The sequence below is a fragment of the Pelodiscus sinensis genome, chromosome 5 (genome assembly GCF_052426305.1).
Source record: "Pelodiscus sinensis isolate ZL-2025 chromosome 5, ASM5242630v1, whole genome shotgun sequence".
Classification (NCBI taxonomy): domain Eukaryota; kingdom Metazoa; phylum Chordata; order Testudines; family Trionychidae; genus Pelodiscus; species Pelodiscus sinensis.
The window spans coordinates 56,692,084-56,715,834 of NC_143056.1; the positions used below are offsets into that span (position 1 = coordinate 56,692,084).

The 23,751-nt window shown below is 40.8% G+C and overlaps 1 long non-coding RNA gene across 1 annotated transcript in view; it reads right to left on the reverse strand.

Moving 5' to 3' along the window:
• LOC106732673 (uncharacterized) overlaps positions 1–23,751 on the reverse strand; it is a 151,023-nt gene that overhangs the window by 28,556 nt on the left and 98,716 nt on the right. The window contains exons 4-5 of the long non-coding RNA XR_016349627.1: positions 17,133–17,179; positions 14,923–15,035 (exon numbers count right to left, since the gene is read on the reverse strand). This is a non-coding gene — a long non-coding RNA (uncharacterized LOC106732673). The remainder of the gene's footprint in view (positions 1–14,922; positions 15,036–17,132; positions 17,180–23,751) is intronic.

Consider the following 23,751-nt stretch of genomic DNA (forward strand, 5'->3'; position numbering starts at 1 on the left):
TGGCCTCCTGCAGTGCAGATACTTGGCTTAATGTAAGCCGAATCCAGCTATACATTTCACATAGCTGCATGGCATATCTTAAGCCAACCTGCCTGGTCTAGTGTAGAACAGGCCACAGAATTTAACACTTCAGTCATTGTTCCAAAGCTTCACTGGAGTAATTCTCAGCAGAATTTGGGCAAAACCTGGTGTTCTACACCTCCCACATCAGCAATAGGCTGCATTCAAGAAGAGTGGATATGTTACAACCATGCAGACAGCTTAACTTCACAAGGATGAACATAAAGGCTCATTCTAACTGCACTGGGAATAAGCAGATCTTTATATAGAGAGACAGAAGTAACTTGTCCAGCTTTAAAAGCTAAAATGACTCTTAAAAGTAAAAGTGTAATACCAATAGCAAAATATACTCTCCTTAGAATGAGGAAACTCTATGAAGCCAAATCAGAGCTTTGGGCATGTAATTTAAATAAATGTACTGGAATGAAACAACCATTCTACAAGTGCAGAAAAACATATTTATACAAGTAACTCACTTATGAAATTACCATTCAAGAAAGATCAGGGTTTTCTCACTTGTTATTGCACAAATATTTCTCATACCAGCCTTCCATGTTTCATCTTTACCTCATCCTCTTTCTGTAAGGAAAGCTCTAAATGTGTGTATGTATGATTGTGGGCACACATAAAGGTGAACCACTGGTTTGACTTAGGTAAATCTGGAATGCAACTATTATAAGGACTCAGAAAACTGTTTAAAAAAATTTGTATTCTAGGACTTAGATTTTCACTGCACATCCACCACGGCTGGCAAAAGATACATTGACAATGCAAATGCCAAGTGGTTATCATTATGTTTTTTTCTTGAGCCCACAAGAGAAAACTTGGCTTTAAATCTGATCAAATCACAATCTGGAAATAAGACTGTCAACTGCTTCTAATTTGTTCTTCAACTTCCCTGTCTCAAACAAGTAATGTAAGTAAGTGACATTATTTGTTCCATATATTTAAAAAGAGTTCTCAGGTCTCAGCCTATGCCTCCAGGACCACAAAATTTCCACAAGCTACTAAAGATTTGGTTTACTTCAGAAAAACCTCAGAAGGGGTGGATGTTTACCTAAGCAATAGCCAGACCTCTTCATATGGAAACAGAGTCTCTTATAAGATTGCTGGCATTTCTTAGTTCCAGAAGCATAAGAAAAAACTGGAATTTATTCTCCCCTCACACCAATACATTAATGTGACTCCATTAACTCCAGTAATGTCACTCTTGATTTACACCAATGTAACAGAGAAGAATCATGTCCTCAGTAACAACAGCTTCTCTGGACAGGCTTTTCCTTCCAGTCCCACAGGAAACTACAAAATGAAAGTATCAGAGGGGTAGCCGTGTTAGTCTGAATCTGCAAAAGCGGCGAGGAGTCCTGTGGCACCTTAGGGTATGTCTACACTACCCTCCTAGTTCGAACTAGGAGGGTAATGTAGGCATACCGCACTTGCAAATGAAGCCCGGGATTTGAATTTCCCGGGCTTCATTTGCATAAGCGGGGAGCCGCCATTTTTAAATCCCCGCTGGTTCGAACCCCGTGCAGCACGGCTACATGGGGCTCGAACTAGGTAGTTCGGACTAGGTTCCTATTCCGAACTACCGTTACTCCTCGTGAAACGAGGTGTACCAGTAGTTCGGAATAGGCACCCTAGTCCGAACTACCTAGTTCGAGCCCCGTGTAGCCGCGCTGCACGGGGTTCAAACCAGCGGGGATTTAAAAACTGGCGGCTCCCCGCTTATGCAAATGAAGCCCGGGAAATTCAAATCCCGGGCTTCATTTGCAAGTGCGGTATGCCTACATTACCCCGCTAGTTCGAACTAGCGGGGTAGTGTAGACGTACCCTTATAGACTAACTGAAGAGTAGGAGCATAAGCTTTCGTGGGCAAAGACCCACTTCGTCAGATGCATCTGACGAAGTGGGTCTTTGCCCACGAAAGCTTATGCTCCTACACTTCAGTTAGTCTATAAGGTGCCACAGGATTCCTCGCCACTTTTACAAAATGAAAGAAAGGCATGTAGAAACAGGGAGGAGGGGAAGAAGGAGTGATGGGGTGGAATATTCATGAAATCCTTTCATTATAAAGTAATATTTGGTTTAAACTTTAGAGAGAAAGATCAGGTTGGTTCTTATTTTATCAAAACCTCCACTTCATTGTTTTTCTCATTGGGAAAGGGGGATTGCAATAGTAAACATATATACATAAACAGTAGCAGGCTTGCATGGTGACTATGGAGAATGCTACAGTGCATATCAATTGGGATTACTAACATCACTAATGTCATAGAAGAGAGTAAAGGATTTGGAGGTGAAAAATCTGATTCCATAAGAAACTGACAAAGCAAATAATTTTGTGAAATCCTGCCATTAGCATGTACCTGTGTGTTTGCGAATTGTACAATGACAGCACACCCAAATGAAATGGTTTCATTGTGGAGGAATACTTAATGTTGTATGATTATATTGACTCAAAGTCTAATCTGGATTCATACATAAATCTCCCACAGAAATAGAAGAAAAAGTAAAGGTTGATTTTATTGAAAAAGTACGATAAGCAACAAAATGTACAGTATGATTACTATGGACCTTCATTAGTAATATATTGATGCCATGTTACTTCTAAGCAGATGTTGCTATTTTGACAGTGCTATCTAACAAAAGGTGTATGAAACCTTCCAAACTCTCCTCCTCCTAACCCACCCACACATACCCACATGATCTCCTGTCAGGGCTACCTGCTCTGGAGTTGCACTGAAGGACTAGGGTTGGGAGGACAGTGGAAAGATGCAATCTGTGAATACTGGACCCCTGCTGCACAAGGCCCCCTGCTGATGCTAGCCTTTGAACACAGCTCTGTCCGCTTTCCCTGCACAGTCTCTGTCAGGCAGAGCAAGTGTGTGCCGTTGAGTGTCCTAGAGCTGCACTAAAGATCCAGAGTGGAAAAAAATGCATTTGGAGGGAGGATGGTGAATGTCCCTACCTGCCCATTATAATCTCCACCCCAGATGTAACATCACAACTGTTGCTTTTATTCAGCAGCTACTGTTACCAAATGAACAATTCACAGTGTGGAAAGTATTCCCAGGGGAAATGGTGCTCATAAGCAGTGGTTGCTCTTAAAAAGCATTGTTGGAAACAAGCATCACTGTGTTTCCTATAAACCTCATTGTTTGATGTATCCCAGTAGCAGATTATTTTTCAGTGCAAATAGAATCAGTCCTTTATAAATGCAGTCAGTTGCCTTCCCCACAAAAATGACTGCATTATTTTGTATATAAATTCTTCTTTTATAAATCTCACACAATTACTTTTAAAAAACTTAATGTTATTCAATTTACATACCCCATTGGCATAAATAAGATTCGAGCCACAAGGAATTCCCAACAGACAAAATTTGTAGTTACCAGCATTAGCTTTAGTCTGAATCTTGCTCATATTTATTTATGTGGAGATGTCCTCCTTTGAAGCAAGGAAACAAAGAAGGTTAATGTACAGGTGTAATTTGGCATATGATTACAGCTTACTCTCCTTTACTTTCCCATGTTTGTATATTACATGTCTGCAGCTGTTATTTCATTTCCTTCTTCTTGCTGCTAGCTTGCTCTTCCAGCTAACAAAAAAGAGCTCAATTGTCGGTTTTGCTTCTGACCTTATCTTTGCCATGTGCTGCAGGTTCACAGTTTCAAGTGACTAGATTATCTTTGCCTGGCTGGTTAGCTGAAGACTGTCTTGTGTTTCTTTGTAGTCTTTATTTTTTACCACCAACTGGTTAGTCTTCTTGATAAGTTGAGCCCTGCAAATCTGCAGATATCCACTTTCTATTTGAGGGTATCTGTATTTGCAGATGTGGATATGGATATCCATGGCTCATTTTTGCAGATATGTATGCTAATGTAAATTTTGTATCGCGAACCCTGCAAATTTATATCTGAGCATATTCACATCTGCAGATTTGGATGGGGTTATCCACAGATCATCTTTGAAGATGCAGATGTGAATACCTATTTTATTTCTGCATGGGGCTCTCTAGATAGATTTGTCCAAAACTGTTTTTAAAAAGTGAGAACCTATCCTCTGATCCAAATCACAACTGAGATTTACTAATATTGCACTTGCTTTTTTGTTTTTGTTTTTATTTTCCTACATCATTCCCCTCTTGATGCACTAAACACCTATTTATTTAAAATCCCTCCTTCCAACTCATTTCTCCCATGAAATCCATAGGTGTTTCACCAAACAAAAAAGTGTTATAGTAGCATGGAAAAAAGAAAGAAAAGGATGCATTGCTTTGTGTCCAGTATTACATCTTCCAGTCTAGTATTTCTCAAAATGGGTCCTGGGACCTCCTTGGGAAAGCTGCTAGCAGGTCTGTGCTGCTTTGTTTACCTAAAGACTCCATAACGACAGAGTCTTTTGGCTTCCATTGACTCCAATTTGCTGTTTCCACAGATGAATGGGCACAATGCTATGCAGTACTGTGACGGGTCACCCCCGACCCGCACGGGGGATGGCTGGGGCCGCCGCGCCGCGGGAAGCGGTGGGCAGACCCAAGCCCCTCCCTGTGGCCGCAGCGCAGGCAGGGAAAGCTGGCAGGGCTGCGCTCAGCCTCCACACCTCTGCCGGCCGAAAAACACTGGCCCCTCCCCGGCGGCCGCACCGGACGGGGGCGGGGCAGGGCCAGGCAGCCGAGCCACGGCTGGGAACACCGGCGCGCTGCTGGAAGGGGAGGAGCCCTGGGCAGCGTTCGGCGCAGCAGGCCAGTTTAAAAAGGCCAGCCGCCAGCGAGGAAAGGGGAAGCCTCCTCGCAGGGAGGGAGGAGAACCCCAGGTCCCTGGACGGACCCCGAGCGGCACCAAGGAGAGCTCTGACAGGGAGTGGACCCCACTTTGCCAGCCCTAGAGAGGACAGCCTGGTCGGGAACAGACCCGGCGGTGGGAGCGGACCCCTGAGGGATCGCCGAGACACCCCAGACTCGAACACCTGAACCAGGGTAGGTCCTGGAGGTCGGGGCAGCGGCCCCAAGGGACTTGGGAAGGGAGGAAGGAGCCCGGGGAAGGGCGTTTTTGGTGGCCGTGGGTAGACGGGTTACGGCCGGAGTGACCCCCATATACCCCCGTCTACCGGGTCCCCCTCCCTCCCCCAAAGGAGCATACAGCTCTGGACAACTTTAACTTAGACCAGGCATAGAACCAGGACTCCGAGCAGGAGCACACTGGGACTGGGGGCTCAGGCCCCACCCCGCAGGGACGGGCGACAATTGCTGGGTCTGCTGACCCTCCCTTCCTGCCGGGGAGGGGGTGATCACACCCGATTGCCCGGGCACCCGAACAGGGGTCCGGGGCACGAGATAGAGGGGAAGAGGACGTAGAGGTCTGCTGAACCCCCCTCTCACGCCGGGAGGGGGTGATCGCACCGCGAATCCCTCACAAGTACACATTCTAGGATGGTATGGGCCTGCAGCAAACTCTATTAAGGGTTGTCTGGCCCTTAAGTCTTAAAACAAAAGTAGGGCATGTCTTTAGCACCACACATTTAATTCATATTTAATAAATAATGTGTGACCATAGTTTTACACTCTATCAAGGCAGTTTACCTTTGATTGTGCTTTATTTATTGTATTTGAAGTTTCCACCACCTTCTACTTACTTACTTTTGACCTGTAATCTATAATCATAGAATCATAGAATAATAGGATTGGAAGGATAATGACTTTCAGTTCTGCTAATCTACATCTTCACACGGGTGTCTATCACTGCATTGCCATTTAAAAACATCAGCATTTTAGTAACAATAACTTAGCTCTGCCAAATAATTTGTGACAGTTCATTTATAGCTTTACTTAAAATGTTATCAGTGGTGCTACCCATAGCCCCATCTGGAATAACATATGTATTTGTTTTTGTGATGGTTTTATATAAAGACAAACAATACAGACCAAATTTCCAAAAAGGACTAAAACTGGGCTACATATTAAAAATGTATTAACAGAAACTTAGACATGAAAAAATCTGCCTGTAATTTCAAAGGTCAGAAAATCTATCCCTAGCTGTTTTCTTCAAGTGTTTTTATGTAAGATTATTTATACAATATACGCTGAGGGTATGTCTACATTGAGGAAAAGATTGGTCCTCTGGAGGTCGATCTTCTAGTGTTCGATTTAGCGGGTCTAGTGTAGACTCCCCAAATTGAACGCCAGCATCCTGTACTCCTTATATTGCCAGGTGTAGATGCTGCAACAGCTTGGCTTAAGGTAAAACAACTACAGCTACGCATTTTGCATAGATGTATGGTGTACTTTAAGCTGAACTGCCTGATCTAGTGTTGATCAGGCCTCAGAGTTTTGAATACATATTTTGAACATTCAAACATCAAAGTTTACAGCTGAATTGTTTTCCCTGCCATATAACTGTAAAGGTTAACATATACTGAGTTTTGTATATATCCTCCCCATACTCTCTGCAAATAAGGAGTTATTAATCAATCCAGAGAAGTGAAATCAGTGAGGTTTCAGAAGTGTCACACTGGTATCCACTTCACTTAAAAGTCTCCTTACTGGCCAATGGAATAATAAAAAACAGAAATTTGATGGGATATCTTTTTAAAAGTCTTTTAAAAAGTTTTTAACCAGCACAATGCTTGTGATTAAAGCTGCATAGAAATTTTCATAAAGTTTATTTGCCATAAAATGCAGTTTTTCATTGACCAAAACAACTGAACGTTCAAGCAAATAGTTCAGGCTGAAAAAAATGGAAAAATTATTTTCTAAAAGTCAAGTGTTTTAACATATTTAAATGAAACATCTTAACTTTTTGTTTCCAAAAATCATTTTGTTTTGTAATTGGTTTTAGAAAAGAATAAAAAGCACCTAAAAACAAAAATAATAATTCTGGATTAAATTAAAATAATGTTAAGTTTTTGTTTCAGCGAGAAAAATGGGAAATTCTCCATTTTGAGTCCACCTAGATATGAGACCTTTTTTGGTTCAGACACTAAAAAAAGCATCAATTCTCCTCTCAGTTCTACTTGTGATTTTCATAGTCAGAAAGCTAGGTATCATTTAACACAAAAACTGAGTGGGAGAAATGGTTCATAGACACCTAAGTGTAAGCAGTATTCAAAAGACATTTTGGATAACAGAAACTAGAAATTGACCAAACCCAAAACCTTATATTAAATCTCTTAATTGTAGGGTCATTGGTGGTTTCCAATTCAAATAGTCATATCGAATCCACCCTATAATTTTTGTTCAAGGTTTAATCCAAAATCCTAACCTATATACCAGTTTTAATACAGACACTCCTGAAACCTTGAAACAACATCTAGTCAGGTCTGCCAATGGGGAAGTGGGGGGGTGTAAAAGATGCAGTTGCCCCGAGGCCCAGTGGTTCACAACAGCATCTGCCCTGCCCCCTGTGGCTACGGTTACCAGGTAGTCTAAAAAAAATTGCCACACTTGATGGGGCGGGGAGGAACCAGCCAGGAGGGGAGCAGGACTGGCCGGAAGGAAGGGGTGGCCCGGAAGCAGGACTGGTGGTCGGGAGGCAGCAGGGCTTGCTGGGGAGATCGGGAGAGGGGCGGCCAGTGGGAAGCAGAGCTGGTGGGCGGGGACAGCGGGGCAGGCCAGGGGAGATCGGGGGGGCAGCTGGCAGGAGCGGGGCTGGCTGGGGGAGATCAGGAGGAGGAGAACCGGCCAGCAGGAAGTAGGGCTGGTGGGGTGGGGGAAGCCAATCAGCCGGTAGGGAGTAGGACCGAGCAACGCCAGGTAACTCCAGCTAGTAATCAATAATAAACAGCCAGCATCCATAAAGTTTAGCACCTTAAAACACAGTACAGGAACTATTAATCAGGCATGAAGCTTAGAATCCACATTATCCCAGGTGGTAAAAGGAAGAAAAGAGTGATCGTACAGACCCAAGACTACAAGGAAGTTTACAGTATGGTGTTGAAGTGAAGTGAAGTGAAGTCTGGGACCTCAACTGTTGAACTATTTGAAAGCTCGTCAAGAGGAACACCAGGGAGATCCCAGCAGAGAGATAGGTGACTACTGTGGATCCTAGGATGGTAAGTGTCTGCTCCTTCCTTCACTATAACGCTGATGGAATTCCTCAGTGCTAGAGTCCTGGGCCGCCTGAGGAGTCACACTGTCTTCACTTGGTCTCAGATGGACCAAGTCCTTACCCCACCCCACCCCACCCCCGTTGGTGAGGGGCACCAAGGCAGGGAGTGGGAGAACTGCCTAAGGCCATGTCTCCTTTTGCCAGAAGATCGACACTGTGATCGTCGATCTTCCAGTGTTCAATTTAGTGGGTCTAGTGGTGCATTCTGTGACAGTATTTCTGAGATGTAGAACAAAATTTGTACATTGTGGATGGAATTTAGGAAAATAGTTATAAACCTATTTATAGTCTATTTTTCCCCCTTATTAAGTATAAAACAAATCTACTGTGCATTGAGAGACAGATTCTGGCCCCTGCTGCAACTGCTTGATGCAGCTCTTATGGTCCAAAGCAGTTGTAAAGCTTGCAGATTCCCACCCATGTGTGTCTTCTAAGACACAAAATGCAGAGTAGTTCAAAGCTGCCACTTTGGATTCCATTTCCGAATTATAGAAGTTTTAAAAGCTCTGCTTCCCCAAAGACAAAAGACTATGTGAATAGAGACAGTGCTTACTCCTTTCTCTTAAACTCTTCAGCAATATTTCATTTGCTTTTATAATAGAAAATTAAGCTTTAAAGCTTTAAAGATATCAGATGTAATCAATATTCAAAAAAAGCAAATTCAGGATGGTGAGTTAGATGTTTACAGCAGCTAAGGAAATTTACAAAATCAAATAGCACTTTACGGGTCTGAATTTTGAATGGGTGATGTAGGTAGTCAGTACTTCTGAAAATAAGGAACTAGGTGTGTGGTATTTAGATACAGAAATGTATAGAACAGTTTTTCTCTTGATCTATATACTAAAATCATGTATTTACCTTATAACACAATATTAAATTTAGCACATCACATTTAGAAAAACATAAAACTTGTATCTCTTCAATGAATCCAAGTCTTATGTTTCTTAGCTTTTTCCCCTTATGTGAAGATTATGCCACATAGGTAATAAACAAAAACAATAACAAACAGTTCATTTTGCAGCACAAGAAATCAGAGGACCTGGAAACAGAAGGACAAGGTGTTCTTTTTTCCTGGCTTGAAAAGTACAGTAAACTTCGATAATCCGGCACCTTTAGGACCCAGGGGGTTATCAAATATGCCAGATTATCAGAAGGGGGGGGGCTATGAGTGGTTTGAGGTGTGGGGGGTGGAGGGGCAGTGCTGCAGGACCAACCCGGCAGCATCCCAGCTGCTCTGCCCCAAGTGTACCCAAGTCAACCGCTGCTGAAACTGACCAGCGACTGACTCCGGGAAGCCCGGGGCAGAGCAGCTCCAATTGTCCGGCTGCCTGGAGCACTTCCTGGTTCCAGGTGGTGCCGGGCTAGCAGGGGTGCTGGACTACTGGATACCGGACAACTGGAGTTTTACTGTAATAGCATTTATTAAAAATTTTAATATAGGTAGCATTGTTTATGTGTATCTCACTCTGAAACTGTCAGTTGTCAAATGATATGATGGAAGCTGGCAGTTTAGAATGTTAAAAGTTTGTCTCTTTTCAAATGCACTAAATGAACAAGAGCTGCCTAATTTGGAATGAACAAAAACCAACAAAAAGGCCTCTATAAGTATTCTAGGTTTTATTTTACTTTTGTATATTTAGCATGCATAGAGAATTTTAAATGCTTTTCAACTAGATACATTGTTAATTTTATGAGTGAGAAAGATTGCATTAGATAGGCTTCAGGCAACAGTGAGCTACAAATGAAATTCCTTTATTTTCTGAAACTCATAGTATATGATCCATATCCAATGACAAATGGTCTATAAACTCTCTTTCCATTTTTAATTGCATAAACTTACATTATATTCTTACATTAACTTGAGAACATTTTTGACACAAGATGTAGAAAGCAAAACAGCAACAAAAATCTCCCTGAGCTGTCATAAAACTAAAATATGTAATGCCCCAAAAGAACTTCAAAAGAACTTTTTCAGAACATATGCTCTTTGTTTAAAATTATAACTTTCTTTTTGCTAAGTACAGAGCAGCAGCATTTCATTGTTTCTAAAGAAAAAAGTCTATTAAACCACCTAACCTCAGGAAGGCTACGTCTAGACTACAAGCCTCTTTCGAAAGGATCTTTTGAAAAAGCCTCTTTCAAAACAGCGTCTAGGCTGCAACCACTTCTTTCAAAAAAGTAAGCCGCTTTTTCGAAAGAGTCGAAAAAGCCCTGTTTGCATTCAAGAATGCCTTTTCTCGAAAGAGCACTTTAAAAAAAAGGCGTTCTTTCTCGTAAAATGAGGTTTACCGTGGTTGAAAAAACTGCCGCATTCTTTCGATTTAATTTTGAAAGAACCCGGCGGCAGTCTAGATGCAAAGGATGTTTTTTTTTTTTTTTCGAAAAGAGGCCACTTTTTAAAAAAACAAAACCTGTAGTCTAGACCCATCCAAATATTCTTACCAACAACCACAGGGCATACCACATTAAAACTAACCCTGGAACTTTCCCTTGCAACAAACCCTGTTGCCAGCTTTGTCCACATATTTACTCTGGAGCCACCATCACTGGACCTAACCATGTCAGTTATACGATCAAGGGCTCATATTCCTGTACAACCAGAAATGTGATATATGCCATTATATGCCAACAATGTCCTTCTGCAATGTATATTGGACAAACTGGTCAGTCACTTCACCAGAGAATTAATGCTCATAAATCAGACATCAGTCATCTCCACACAGAAAAACCTGTTAGCTTACATTTTAATCAAATTGGCCATTCTCTTAAAGACCTAGAAACATGTGTCTTACTACAAAGAGACTTTAACACCAGATTAGAGAGAGAGAGAGAGACTTCAGAACTCTTTTTTATGCTAAAATTCGACACATTGTGAATGGGCCTTAATTTAGATAATTACCTTACACATTACAAGACAGCCCCCCCACCTTTTGATATTCGTAGTAACTCCAGATAAGTCACTTAGTTGACACTTACAATAAGCAATTTCCTATTTCCTTGTCACTTCCTCTCTTCCTCCCCCCCACCGCATGCTATGTATCTGATTTGTTACTGTATATTTTGTTTACTTTTTCATTTTATCCCTCTGTAACATAATGGTCATGTCTGTTCACTTTCAGAATATGATCTGAGAAAGTGGGTCTGCCCCATGAAAGTTCATCATCTAATAAACTATCTTGTTAGTCTTTAAAGTGCTACAAGACTGGAGTTTTTTTGTTTTGTTTTACCAAGATCAGACTAACACGGCTATTTCTCTGTTACTTTTCACCATTGTGGTAGAGGGTGCCTTTGACTGCCTCAAAGGGAGGTTTCAGTGTTTCCTCACCCACCTGGGCCTTGGCAACCAGAACATCCTTCAGGTGGTGGTGGCCTCCTGTGTACTCCACAACCTTTGCAAAAATAAGGGGCTGGGGGGGACTTTCCTGCCAGGGTGGAGGGCAGAGGCTCGCAAGGGCAAGCATGTTGGGGGTGGGGGGTGGACACACCTGGGAAGTCTTGAGGGAGAGTTTCAGTCAAGGCCAGCTGTGACACAGTCCCCTAGGCCTCCTCATAAGGGGCCTCTGCATAGCCCCTATGTGCCTTTTCTCCCCAAGCCCTCCCTTCCCTCGTTCATGCTTCTCCCCTCCCCCTCCTCTGCAGACCAAATAAAAAATACTTTTTGTTTGAAACAAACTTTCTGATTTTTATTTGGGAAATTAAAACTGGGGAGGAACCAGAGAAAGAAGGCGGGGCTCAGGGATGGGGCTGAGAGTGGCACCTGCCTTGGGGAGTCCCACCACCTTGTGTGTGGGGCCCTCAGCTGGTCCGGGGGGGGGATGCTAGGAGGAGAAACCAGAGGTGTGGGGGCAGGGCAGGTGCTGGGGGGACTTGAGAAGGAGCAGGTGTGGGGGGTAGGCAGCTGCTAAACTGCTCCATAGAGGCGACCATGTGCCTGATGGCATTGGCGTAAGTTGCGCACATGCTCTCATGCTGCCAGGACAGCTGCTCCCACATGGTGTGGCACAGCTCCTGATCAGCACGGCATTCCTGGCAGTCCTCCTCAAAGTTCCTGTTGAGGGAACAGAGACACTCCAGGTGTTCCCCCTCCAGGTCATTCTGAGGTCACCTCCACGGGCAGTTCTCATGGGGTTGGGAGGATGGTGTGGGAGTTGTTGCATGTGCTGCACTTGCAGCTGGTCCAGCTGTGAAGAAAAGCAAGAAGGCCAGTCATCCCAGGAGACAGTGTGCATGAGGCCTAGCTCTAATGTGTGAACCGACACCAAAAGATCTTGGTTCACATGTTGGTGAAGTGCTTCGAGCAAGGCCATCTGTGGCCTAGGCAGTGGGCAATACTCTTCTGGGGCATGGGCATCTCAGGGACAAGCAGGCATGAGAAGGTGCTAGCCAGCCCAGGAGCCTGCAGGCAGAGGGGGGATATCCTGGGAGGGGGGTACCAGCTCCAGGGAAATGATGACCTACTGGCTGGCAAGGATCATGTCCTGGCTGGCCTCCTCTTCCTCCTCCGCTTCCTCCTCATCCACAATCCTGCCCTCCTGAAGGCTGATGACTGGCGTCTCCAGGCCAGAGTTAATGATGAAGAGGGGAAGGGACTGACCCTCCCTTCCAGGATATGATGCAGCTACTCAAAGTAGCAGCATGACTGGGGTACCTCCCCTAATCAAGAACTCTGTTCCCCAGCCTTTGTAAAGACCTGCCTAAGTTCTTATATCTTCATGTGCTTCTGCTCCTTCGTGCGCATGTGGCCATTCTGGCAGCTATCCACCCGTACACACTGGCATTCCTGCACCTGATGCAGAGATTGTGGAAGTTAGCCTCCTTTCTCCAGACTTCAATGAGATCTAAGATCTCCACACTAGACCAAGAAGGCTCCCTCTTCTTCCGTCCTGGCCAGGGGCCTTGGAGCTGGCTACCAGCTCGCTAGCAGCCATGGGGTCTCGGTGAGAGCACTGGGGTCGCTTATGGCAGCACAAAAGGATCCTGCTCTGCAACGCAGGGCCAGTGTGGTGCCACATGCCTTTTCCCTTCTTGCTGCACCTTTAAAGGTTGTTGGGAAAGAGGAAACTATGGAGTTTTGAGGGGTGTGGAAAGAGTGGCCATCATGGCAGCTGTGAGAAGCCCTGGAGACCAATTATTTCTAAATAAGCACAACTGCGCCGTCCATACTTACCCTGTTTCGAAATAAGAAGCCAATTATTTTAAAATAATTTTGAAATAAAGCGCTTGTTGTGTGGACGCTCGCCTTGTTATTCTGAAATAACGTGAGTTATTTCAAAATAACTCTGTAGTGTAGACATATCCAAAATGAGCACTTACTGACCCTGTCAAACGCATTTATTTCCTTAGCGTTTGGTGTACCAATATATAACTTCCTATAACTTCAATCACCCAGAGTTAGTTATTACTGTTTTGAAACACAATTTATATATGAAAACAAGAAGACTGATGTTCAGCCAGTGTACTTACTATGCAGTAGAGGTTACATCATGAGATGTTCTGTTCTATTCTATTCTGAGTGTTCTGGCTCCAAGGTCAGACAGTAAGCAATATCACTCAGGATCTTGCAGTACTTATAGACATAGGATTCTTTTCATATATATGAATCTATATAAACCATCTTGCATTATAAGAAATACTAATCCACATCCTCCATGGCTTAAATCACCCACTAATTACCTGGGTTTAGGACAAAAACTTCTTTATGAGCAGTTTATTGCATTGCTTGCATTTGGTTTTAGCCACTGTTGGTAATAGGATATTGGACTAATTGGGCCATTGTTAAAGAAATTCCTCTGTTCTTTTTCTATAATTGACATCCTTGACTGACAACTGGAAAACTCCAGTTGAAGTCCAAGTTCTAAAGCCCTTCCAAAATATTGAGTAATAAGATGTAAAACAACTACATATGTTGCTCTAAATATGTTGTCATTTGGCTCGATTCAAACCCCATTACAATCAATGGGAATCTTTTTGGTTCAGGAAAACACCTATGACTAAATTAATCCCTGCTCCAGATAGCTCTTATGCACTGCTTAAGTGGCTTTCTATATCCAGGCCATAATGCCATATCATGACATACTCTGTTCCTTCAGTAGATTTTTTAAAAAAATCTCCTGATCTGTTAACTTGGCATTTTCACTAAAACTAAATAAAAAAAAACGGGGCTAGGGCTGGGGAAAGATGTAGAGCATTAACACATACTGGATATGTTTTCACAAACTAAGCTTTATATTATGATGAGTAAATCATAAAAGAGATTTAAATAAATGTTTAAAAACTTGAAGTAAAGTGAAACATGTAGTAAAATAAACTAATTTTCTCAGTCTTGTTGAACTAATTCGGTCCAGTTGGCTTCTGGACACATATGGATATTATCTTTCCTGCTCATCACATTCTTCTGACTGGGGTTGTAAGATTTGATTTGAAAAAAAGGGTAAGGTAAACTTACAAAATTTGCAGATGATACTTGGGAGGGGCTTCAATTGCTATGGAGGATAGGATTAAAACCCAAAATGATCTGAACAAAAAGGAAAAATGATCCGAAGTAAATAGGAGTAGATAAATTCACATTTCAGAAAAGATGTGGACAAACTGGAGAAAGTCTAAAGAAGAGTAACAAAAATGATTAAAGGGCTAGAAAACATCACCTATGAGAGAAGATAGAAAAAAATAGGTTTGTTTGGTATTGAGCGGACTGAGGGGACATAATTTCTTTCAAGTACATAGAAGTTTGTTATAAAGAGCAGGAAGAAAGAATTACCTTGCGCAGTAACGGTAGTTCTTCGAGATGTGTGTCCCTGTGGGTGCTCCACTCTGGGTGCTGGCGTCATCTCCACGCCTGGCTCCTTCATGGCTCCAGGATGCTGAAAACAACTGTTCAGAAATGGTGAAAGAAATACTGATCAACAGTAGAAGACAATCCACCAGGAGAACGTACCTCTATAAATGGAACAGATTCTCTCACTGGTGCAAGCGCTCACTTATGACACCCCTGGAATCCGCTCCCCTTCCCATCCTGTTGGACTACTTATTACGCCTGAAACACTCAGGCCTTGCTCTTAGCACCATTAAAGTACACGTGGCTGCCATAGCAGCATTTCATTGCATTGAACAAGGAGTTTCCTTCCTCGCAAACCTGATAACCAAGAGGTTCCTTAAGGGTCTACAGAACACTTTCCCGCCCATCTGTCCACCAATTTCCAGCCTGGGATCTGAACCACATACTCAAGAGCTTGACAAAACCACCCTTTGAGGACTCACCAGCATCCAGAGTGGAGCACCCATGGGGACACCACTTGAAGGAGAATTTAAATTGCTCTCTTTTACCTCCAGGTTAAATAAGCTCAGATTGTAGCAAAAGCAGTTTAGGTTGCTCATTAGGAAAACTTCTTGTTAATGTGGTTAAGAATTGGAATAAATTGCCTAGGGAGGCAGTGGCATCTCCATCACTGGAGATTTTAAAAACAGGTTAGACAAACACCTTTTAGGGATGAACTAGATAATATGTAGTACTGCCATGGATTCAGGTGGCTGGACTGGATGACTTCTCAAGGTCCCTTCCAGTGCTACAATTCTAAGATTCTATGCTATTATTGACATTTTACAAATGTTACCTTTGTTAAAAGTTTAAGTAATGAATGTTCCTACATTTTGTAAAATGTCTTTAATGTTATTTTTTGAGTCTATGATCACTGTTATTAATTCATAACACACCTCATTCCTTTTTTGCTGCCTTGAAAAGACTATACTGGTTTTGAAATTATGTAATTTATTTAATCCTAGATATAATAGGGGCTTATTTTTACAAGGATTTTTTAATTTGTTTTTATTTATAGAGGAAGTTTTGGTTATGGGATATGAATGACATTCTATATTTACATTTTTAAGTTATTAACAAGAATCATAACTCCTTAAAGTCAAGGGCAAGTTCTTCAATGTAATTTTCTACAGGTCACCAGCTTCAGGGTAGAGAGGTCAGTTGGCCCTGTGAGGGAGGATGAATTCTGTCTGCATGTTTCCAATTGGCCTTGTATAATGGACATGTAGCCGAAGATTGGGAATGATTTGTTGTTGGATTAAGCAGCAGGGGAAGCTTATGGCTGATTATTTCTACTCCTAATGCTATGCTGGGGTAATGGGTGAGTAATATAATGTTTTGTAGAAAATCTTAATACCAGGCAATGAATGGTGTACATTTTGGAGTTGATGTTTGTTTTATCATAATAAAATGTTGAATAAATCAATACAAACTGCAGATATTCAGGTTACTTATATATTGCATTGGTAAATAGCTATTCTCTAATGCTTTGCAATTCTCTCTTCTCGCTTCAAACTCAAATCCTTAATTCCAAGTATTTTTAAATTATTAGGCTGTGTCTATACTGCAGCACTATTATGGAATACCAGCGGTATCCCAAAATAGCTATTCTATGTCTTTTGAGTGCACCTGTTATTTTGAAATATAACAGGCTCGCTATTCCAACATTTCTGAAAACCTCATTCCAAGAGGAGTAAGGGACCTTTCTGAATAGTGATTTATTTTGAAATAAGTGCTGGGTAGACAGCGCCAATTTAGAAATAAGCTATTTCGAAACTGACTAGAAATAAGGTATGCAATTTGTGTAGCTCCAATTGCATAGCTTATTTTGAGCTATTGGTCAGTGTAGATGCACCATAAGAGAACCTGAATCCATAAAGACTTAGTATACTAGGGAGAGCTCCATGACTTGATCCCTTATATTACTTTTAAAGATTTTAGTGCAATGGAACAAAAGCTGGGGACACCAAACCAGTCACTAAAGTATGAAGTTCAGACCAAATTGGATTCAGAACTAACTGCCGATTATGCTGTTGCAAAATCAGAAATCCAGCAAGAAAGGTTTAGCAAAACCCAAAGTTCCCCTAATTGGCCTATATCTAGTCGAATTGGCAATGACTTGCAGAAAATAAAAAAGCATAAGTTTTCCTTACCAGATGATGTCTTCAGTATTCAACTTTGCTGTTGTATTCTGGATTTGCTATAATGATAATATATTATTAAATGTGACAGATTAAAACCATGTTTGTTTTAAGGAGTTATGTTTTCAGTTTTTGCATGAAGGGCTTTTTGTATAACATTTTGTGCTTTTTAAGGACTATGAAATAATTTATTTTGTTTTTGTAAAGGTTCTACATGTTTTGGGTAGCTACAATACCACTTCAATCTGTTTAGCACATTAACCCATCATTGATCTTAACCCTGACCTGACCTGACCCTAGAGGATCAGCATCTCTGTGATTGAGAAGAACAGTAATTGATTCTGTTACTAGGCTTTTACCAAGCAGATCAACTTTCTGAAAATCATACATATGAATGCATGGATTTTCATAGCTGTTCTTTTCTATATTTCATTATTATAAAAATAGACGGAGGTGACTTGTTTGCTAAATGTTTTGGTTAATCATATTATCCGTAATTAAATTATCTGAGATCATCCAGGAAAATAAAGATGTGTAATATAATACAGGAAGCTGAATAGTCAATAAATGAAATAAATGATATTATGTTAACCACTGTACAAGCAGTTTAAAATTCCCATTAAATAGTACTTTCACCTTCAATATAAAGGGCAATTCTGAAGTGATACAATGGGCTTTAAAGGTCTATTTGCCCAAATATCTTCTGTACCCAGATGTTTCTTGATAGCCAAACAACATTTAGCATGAATAAACATATAGGAACTTATTAAGATGTAGATATTATCTAATGCCAAATTTTAGCCTTTTGACTCTTGCTCAATAATTGTGTGTGTGTTGGGGGAAAGCATATATAATACGAAGTCCAGGACCTCCTCCTGCTTATGTACAGGAAGAAGGCTACAGTGGCACTTTCTGCCTGCTATCCAGTGGGATAAAATGAAGAGGAATGTTTGTTTACCCCTCTTTTTGCTCAGCAGAGAGGGTGAAGGGAACTGAGAGAGAGAAAGAGAGAGAGAGAGAGAGAGAGAGAAGAAATATCTCCTGGAAGACCATGGAACTGCTCTTTATTATCAGAAATAACCATAATCACCTGGATAGGTGGGGAAGGAAACCTCTCCAGGATGCAAGATGATCTATGTTCCTCCCAGAACACCCAGTCAGCTCCACTGACCAATCTGTGTGAGGCAAGTCTGAGGGTGGAGGAAGGAAGCCAGACCTCCTCCCTACCTCTTTCTCCTTCCTTTGGGTATGTCTAGACTACATGGTTCCATCGACGGATCCATGTAAACTAGTTTACCCGACATAGTCAATGAAGCAGGGATTCAAATAATGCCCGCTTCATTAAAATAAAAATGGCTGCCACACTGTGCCGACAATCAGCTGATCCGGCATAGCACAGCAGTCTAGATGTGGATCAGTCAACAAGGGAAGCCTTTGTCGACCGCTCCCTTATGCCTCGTGAAACGAGGTTTACAGGAACGGTCAACAAAGGCTTCTCTTTTCGACTGATCCATGTCTAGACTGCTGCGCTGTGCCAGATAAGCTGATTGTCGGCACAGCGTGGCGGCCATTTTTATTTTAATGAAGCAGGGATTATTTAAATCCTCGCTTCATTGACTATGTCGGATAAACTAGTTTACATAGCTCCGTCAATGGAGCCATGTAGTCTAGACATACTCTTTTGTGTATTACAGAGTACAGGGAGCAAGGAATGCCTGTATTCTGCAACTGTGCCCCACTGCTGCACAGGGTCAGACGAATGGGGGCTCCTTGCTCTCTCACTACTTCATGACCATGAGTGTGCTAACGGGCCCTTATTGAATAATAAACTACTTTTTTAGGGTAGTTATGGGTAAATTCTTTTAGTTGCAAATATATTTTTTTGCTGTCCATCAGTTGAATAGAGATCTGTGCAGTGTTTAACAGCTAACATATTGAAGTAGGTCACAGTCTCTTTGGGTTTGCCACTCAGACCTGAAAGGCTCTGGGAGTATTTTGGATTTATTCTCGCTATCCATTGTTTAACTACTGTTATGCAGTTTTTATCAAAAGCTTTCAAACTGGAAGAGTGTATTTATTATTTTTGTCTCTATTAAATACCACAGTAATTATGACTAGTTATTGAATATGTACAAAACATGAGAACCATTATATTTTTATGGTGTACAACAGTTTAAAAATATGCTTATATTTCTGCAGTGCCAGCTAATCACCTGCATGATAGCATCAGCACAGTACCAAGACAACACCGCCATGTATCAAACTAGCTCTTAAGTTGTTTAAAGGCATGTCCTCTCCAGCTAACAAATGATGTTACTAGAAAGCTCAGAGTGTTATGTGGGGGGCGGGAGAGAAGAATAATTTTAAACCACAGGAGCATGATACCAGATCCTGAACAGTATAAAACCTGTGCAAGAGTCTAATATAAACACAAAACAAAGTTACTTTCAGAAGGATCCAAAAAGTAATCAAAAATCAGTGCCCAATGTGCACATTCTAATTTTGCAATTTTATTTCTTTCTGTAAAGCTGCAATTAATTACAAACTAGTTTTTATGTAGTTTTTGCTTTCCTTAAATGTGGAGTGAATTCCCCCCATAAACTAATGAACTAAAGTGAAGCCAAATAGGGACCAGCTGGCTAAATTGCTAAGTAATTTTATCCACATGATTGACTTTATGATCCTTTCACTGAAGTAACTAGTCTTTATTCTCACAATCAGCATCAACAATAATTCCAAGAGGAGGAAAAATGATTAAAATCAAAAGAATGGAGTGGAGAGGTTTGTTTGAAGTGGTACAACACATTCTTGCATACACTTCTTCTGTATAATAGGTGCCGAATTACAGGTCTTTATGGCCTCCAAAGTAACAGCCTGAATAGATGCCTCAAAGACAAAATAAGCAACCAGTGCCTAAATAATCATTACAGATACTCCATTAACAGCATCTAACTCTGTGGCTTTTAACCATACAAATTATTTTTTGACAGCCTGTAACCTTTCTAAATAGTTTCCTTTGGGCATTATACCATGCTCAGATCTAATTTTAACTTTTGCTTTCTCTATAATTTATTAGTTTCTTTGGAGATGCATAATATATTTGAGTAGAAAGGATAAATTCAAATAAAAGCTAAAAAATCAATTGGGATTTTAATCTATGAAACCTTTGCACACTGGGAGATGACTAAAATCTGATGAAACATAACTAGGGTTGTGGAGAAGCTAAATGATCTAGAATTCCTAAGGGAATCTGTTTTACAACAAGCAGTATTTTTATCAAATTATTTAAAATGGGATATAACTAACAGGAAAAAAGAATAAAAGTAAAAACACATATAAATAAAATATAAATCCTCTAAGGCTTTTCCTAAGAGCCCTGGAATTTGCATAATATAATAAATAACATGTTATAAAAAGAGTTTAATGATCTATCACTATGGGATAAAGAGCTAAGGAAAAACAGAGCAGTAGCTTTTTATCAAAGAAAGGTTTGTAATTAGAGATCAGAAAAGATTAAGTTACATAATTTATGCACTACTGGAAGGCAATCATGTTTTTAGGGTAATGGTGGAAATATTGTCACATATGTAAGATTAATGCAGGGAATGATGTAACAGCATTAGATGATCTATTGGTCGCTACTGCTATTATCACATTTATGAGCAAATCATTTCCGAGGAAGTTATTTACAGGGATAAATAGTAAATTGTATAGTAAATAAAGATGCTACTAGTAATCAGCTTAGTATCATGGTAGCCAAAATTTTTCATCACAGGCCCTGAAATCTTTTCAAAATAGTTTTAGAACATAGACTCATAGACTTTAAGGTCAGAAGGGACCATTATGATCATCTAGTCTGACCCCCTGCACAGTGCAGGCCACAGAATCTCACCCACTCCTCTTTCAAAATTCAGTAGTGCCTTTCATAATGGAGATAGGTGATAGATGGCTCTGGATCCTTCAATTGACAAAATTCATTAAAAGAAAACACAATACAAAACTTGTGTGCCTGGAGCCCAAGAATCTCCATTCCACTGCCCATATCGCATTTTGAGGTTCCAGAAAGCCTGCGGTATTTGCTCAGGTTTGCTGCTAGCTCCTGGTACAAGCTCACAAAAATCTGTCAAACAGGTAATGAGACAACTCATCTGCTATGCCATGATCAATGCCTGGCACATGTTTAGAAGAAAAGCAGATGTTGAGGGTTAAATACTGAAAAACAAATGCCCTCATCAACTTCATGACCATGTGCAATTTCAAAGTCGTGTCATGCATAACCCCACTTTGTGTCCTGGTGACAGGTCATTTCTATGCACACCAATTGCCTTGATAAAACAGCCCAAAATCAGTACCCCCCACAGCATCTGAATAGATTTTAATTCCCCTTATAATATCCATATCTCCCTTCATAATGATGCCTCGTTAAAATTACTCAAAAATGTTCTCATACCCTCAAGTCTTCCTTCATCTCTCTAATGACTTTTCTGTAATGGTGTGTCTTGGCTATGCTGGCTGTTGCTGCTGTCATCTAGGCACAGTATTCCTGCTCCACTCTGACAACTCTGCAATCAAAATTCAGCTTCCCCAGAATAGATTGCAGATTCTGCAGTGTGAGCTTTTTAGCCCCTACTGCTCTCTTGAGCAATCCCAATTGGTCCTGAAGCTTATTCTGAGAGATACATGATCTCTCACCATAGTGTCCAGCTCAATCCCAAGGCAGATCAATGTAGCAGAAGGAACCTTTGTTTTTTCTTCCACTAGGGATCCTCCCCCCTCCCCCCCCACTATTTAGTCGGGACCTGATATGTGACGAACAAGTGAAAACACTCATCTGACTTGGCTCATCCTGCAAACAAAAAAATCATCAAATAATGCACCACTTGTCTTCCACTCATCTGAAGATGGCATAAAGCATTAAACATGGATGTTGCTATGTGAGAGTTTAGTGTCAATGAGAAATCCAGGAACACCACTAAGCCAGGAATAAATCAATTGTAAGTGTGTTCCTTCAACAAAATGAGACTCCACTATGGCTGCACAATCTTCAAATGCTTTCTTCATACCAGCACCATAACCCCTCTCTTGCTAAGATTCAGCTTCAATCACCAAATCTCATCCAAGCATCGGGCCATCTTGATGTTAGTGATATGGCTGTTTTGGGCAAAGGATAGGTTGTGCTGTGCATTCCTGATTATTGCTGGCACAGTTCACCTAATTGTTCCATGCAGAGTCAGGGAGATAATTGATTCATAAGTCATATATCTAGTAGTGAAAGTGCAGTTTTCTATCCTACTCACCAGGTATATTCTTCCAGGAAGGATCCAAAAGGATTTTTACAGCTTTTTGATTTGCTGTATTTTTCAAAAAACGTATTTTCAGTTTAACCTAAGTTTTGCTTTTGTTTAATTGCCAGCTAACTAAAAAAAACCATTATTTGCATAGCTCTAAACCTACTTCCATTGAAGGAAATTTGCTCATTATAGCGCATCGTCAAGCCCCAGTAACAACTAAGATTTTATTCTAGACTTCAGTTTTGTTTTCAGGATTTCAAATCAAGATTTTTAGGAACACAAAATTGACCAAGGGCATTAGGTGACTCTGCATATTTTCATGATAATGGGTTTTCTTGGATGTGAAGATAAATGTATACATATTAGTTGCCCCATTACCAATGAGTGTAACACACCAAGAGTAAACAGAGTGGAACAAGTTCTATGTTATAATATATCCATATAGTCCCATAATCCAGCAAAGAGGTTTGTGCTGATACAATTGAAGACAGAAGTTGGTCAAGAGAAGGCATGTAATTCAAGTCACAGGATAAAGAATAATGCCATGAATTCCCCTGAAATAACAGACTGTTTCTGCACACTATGAAGTAAAGTTAACTTTATTGGATAAAAAAATGCTCCACACATCTTTGAAATCTGCATTAAACTCAGTTCAGATGCCAATCTGATGATAAGTGGGTATGGTTTGCACATTGCTTTTGTGCTACATATGGTTTTGCATAGAAACAGTGCATACTAATTAGAACTGTTGAAGTATATTTGTGAAATGAGTCATTAATATGTAAAAATATTCCTTGGCTGCCCAATTTAAGGCATTTTTGTCTTACTAATGGTATCTTGTATGTGCACATGTATAGAACACCACAGGCTCAATTCCCAGGTGATATAACCCGAGACAGCCCCACTAATATAAATTGAGCTACGCCAACCTATTTTAGCTGAAAATCTGGTCCCAAATCTCTGGTTGTCCTTGTAACAGAAATCTTTGCAAATACCTATTTGGGTAAACTTGTTTTCCTGATCTCCTTGTTCTCAAAAGACCTACCTGACATGGGAGAGATGCACAAATAGGGTAATATAGTCAAACTTAGGTATCTAAACCATGTTTAGGCATCTAAATAAAAGTATTCTGCTTTTCAGCATTTCCCAATCACTGAGGGTGAAATTCATTCCTGTATACAGGGTCAGCATTATGGACAATTGGAACTTGAGAAGTTCATTTTAATGCACTATATAGAAAACTCCCAGTCACTTGAATGAAGTAGCACCACTTTATTTGGCTAAATACAAAATGTATCTGAGTACAGTATTATTTATACAAATAAGTATTTGAGTTTATT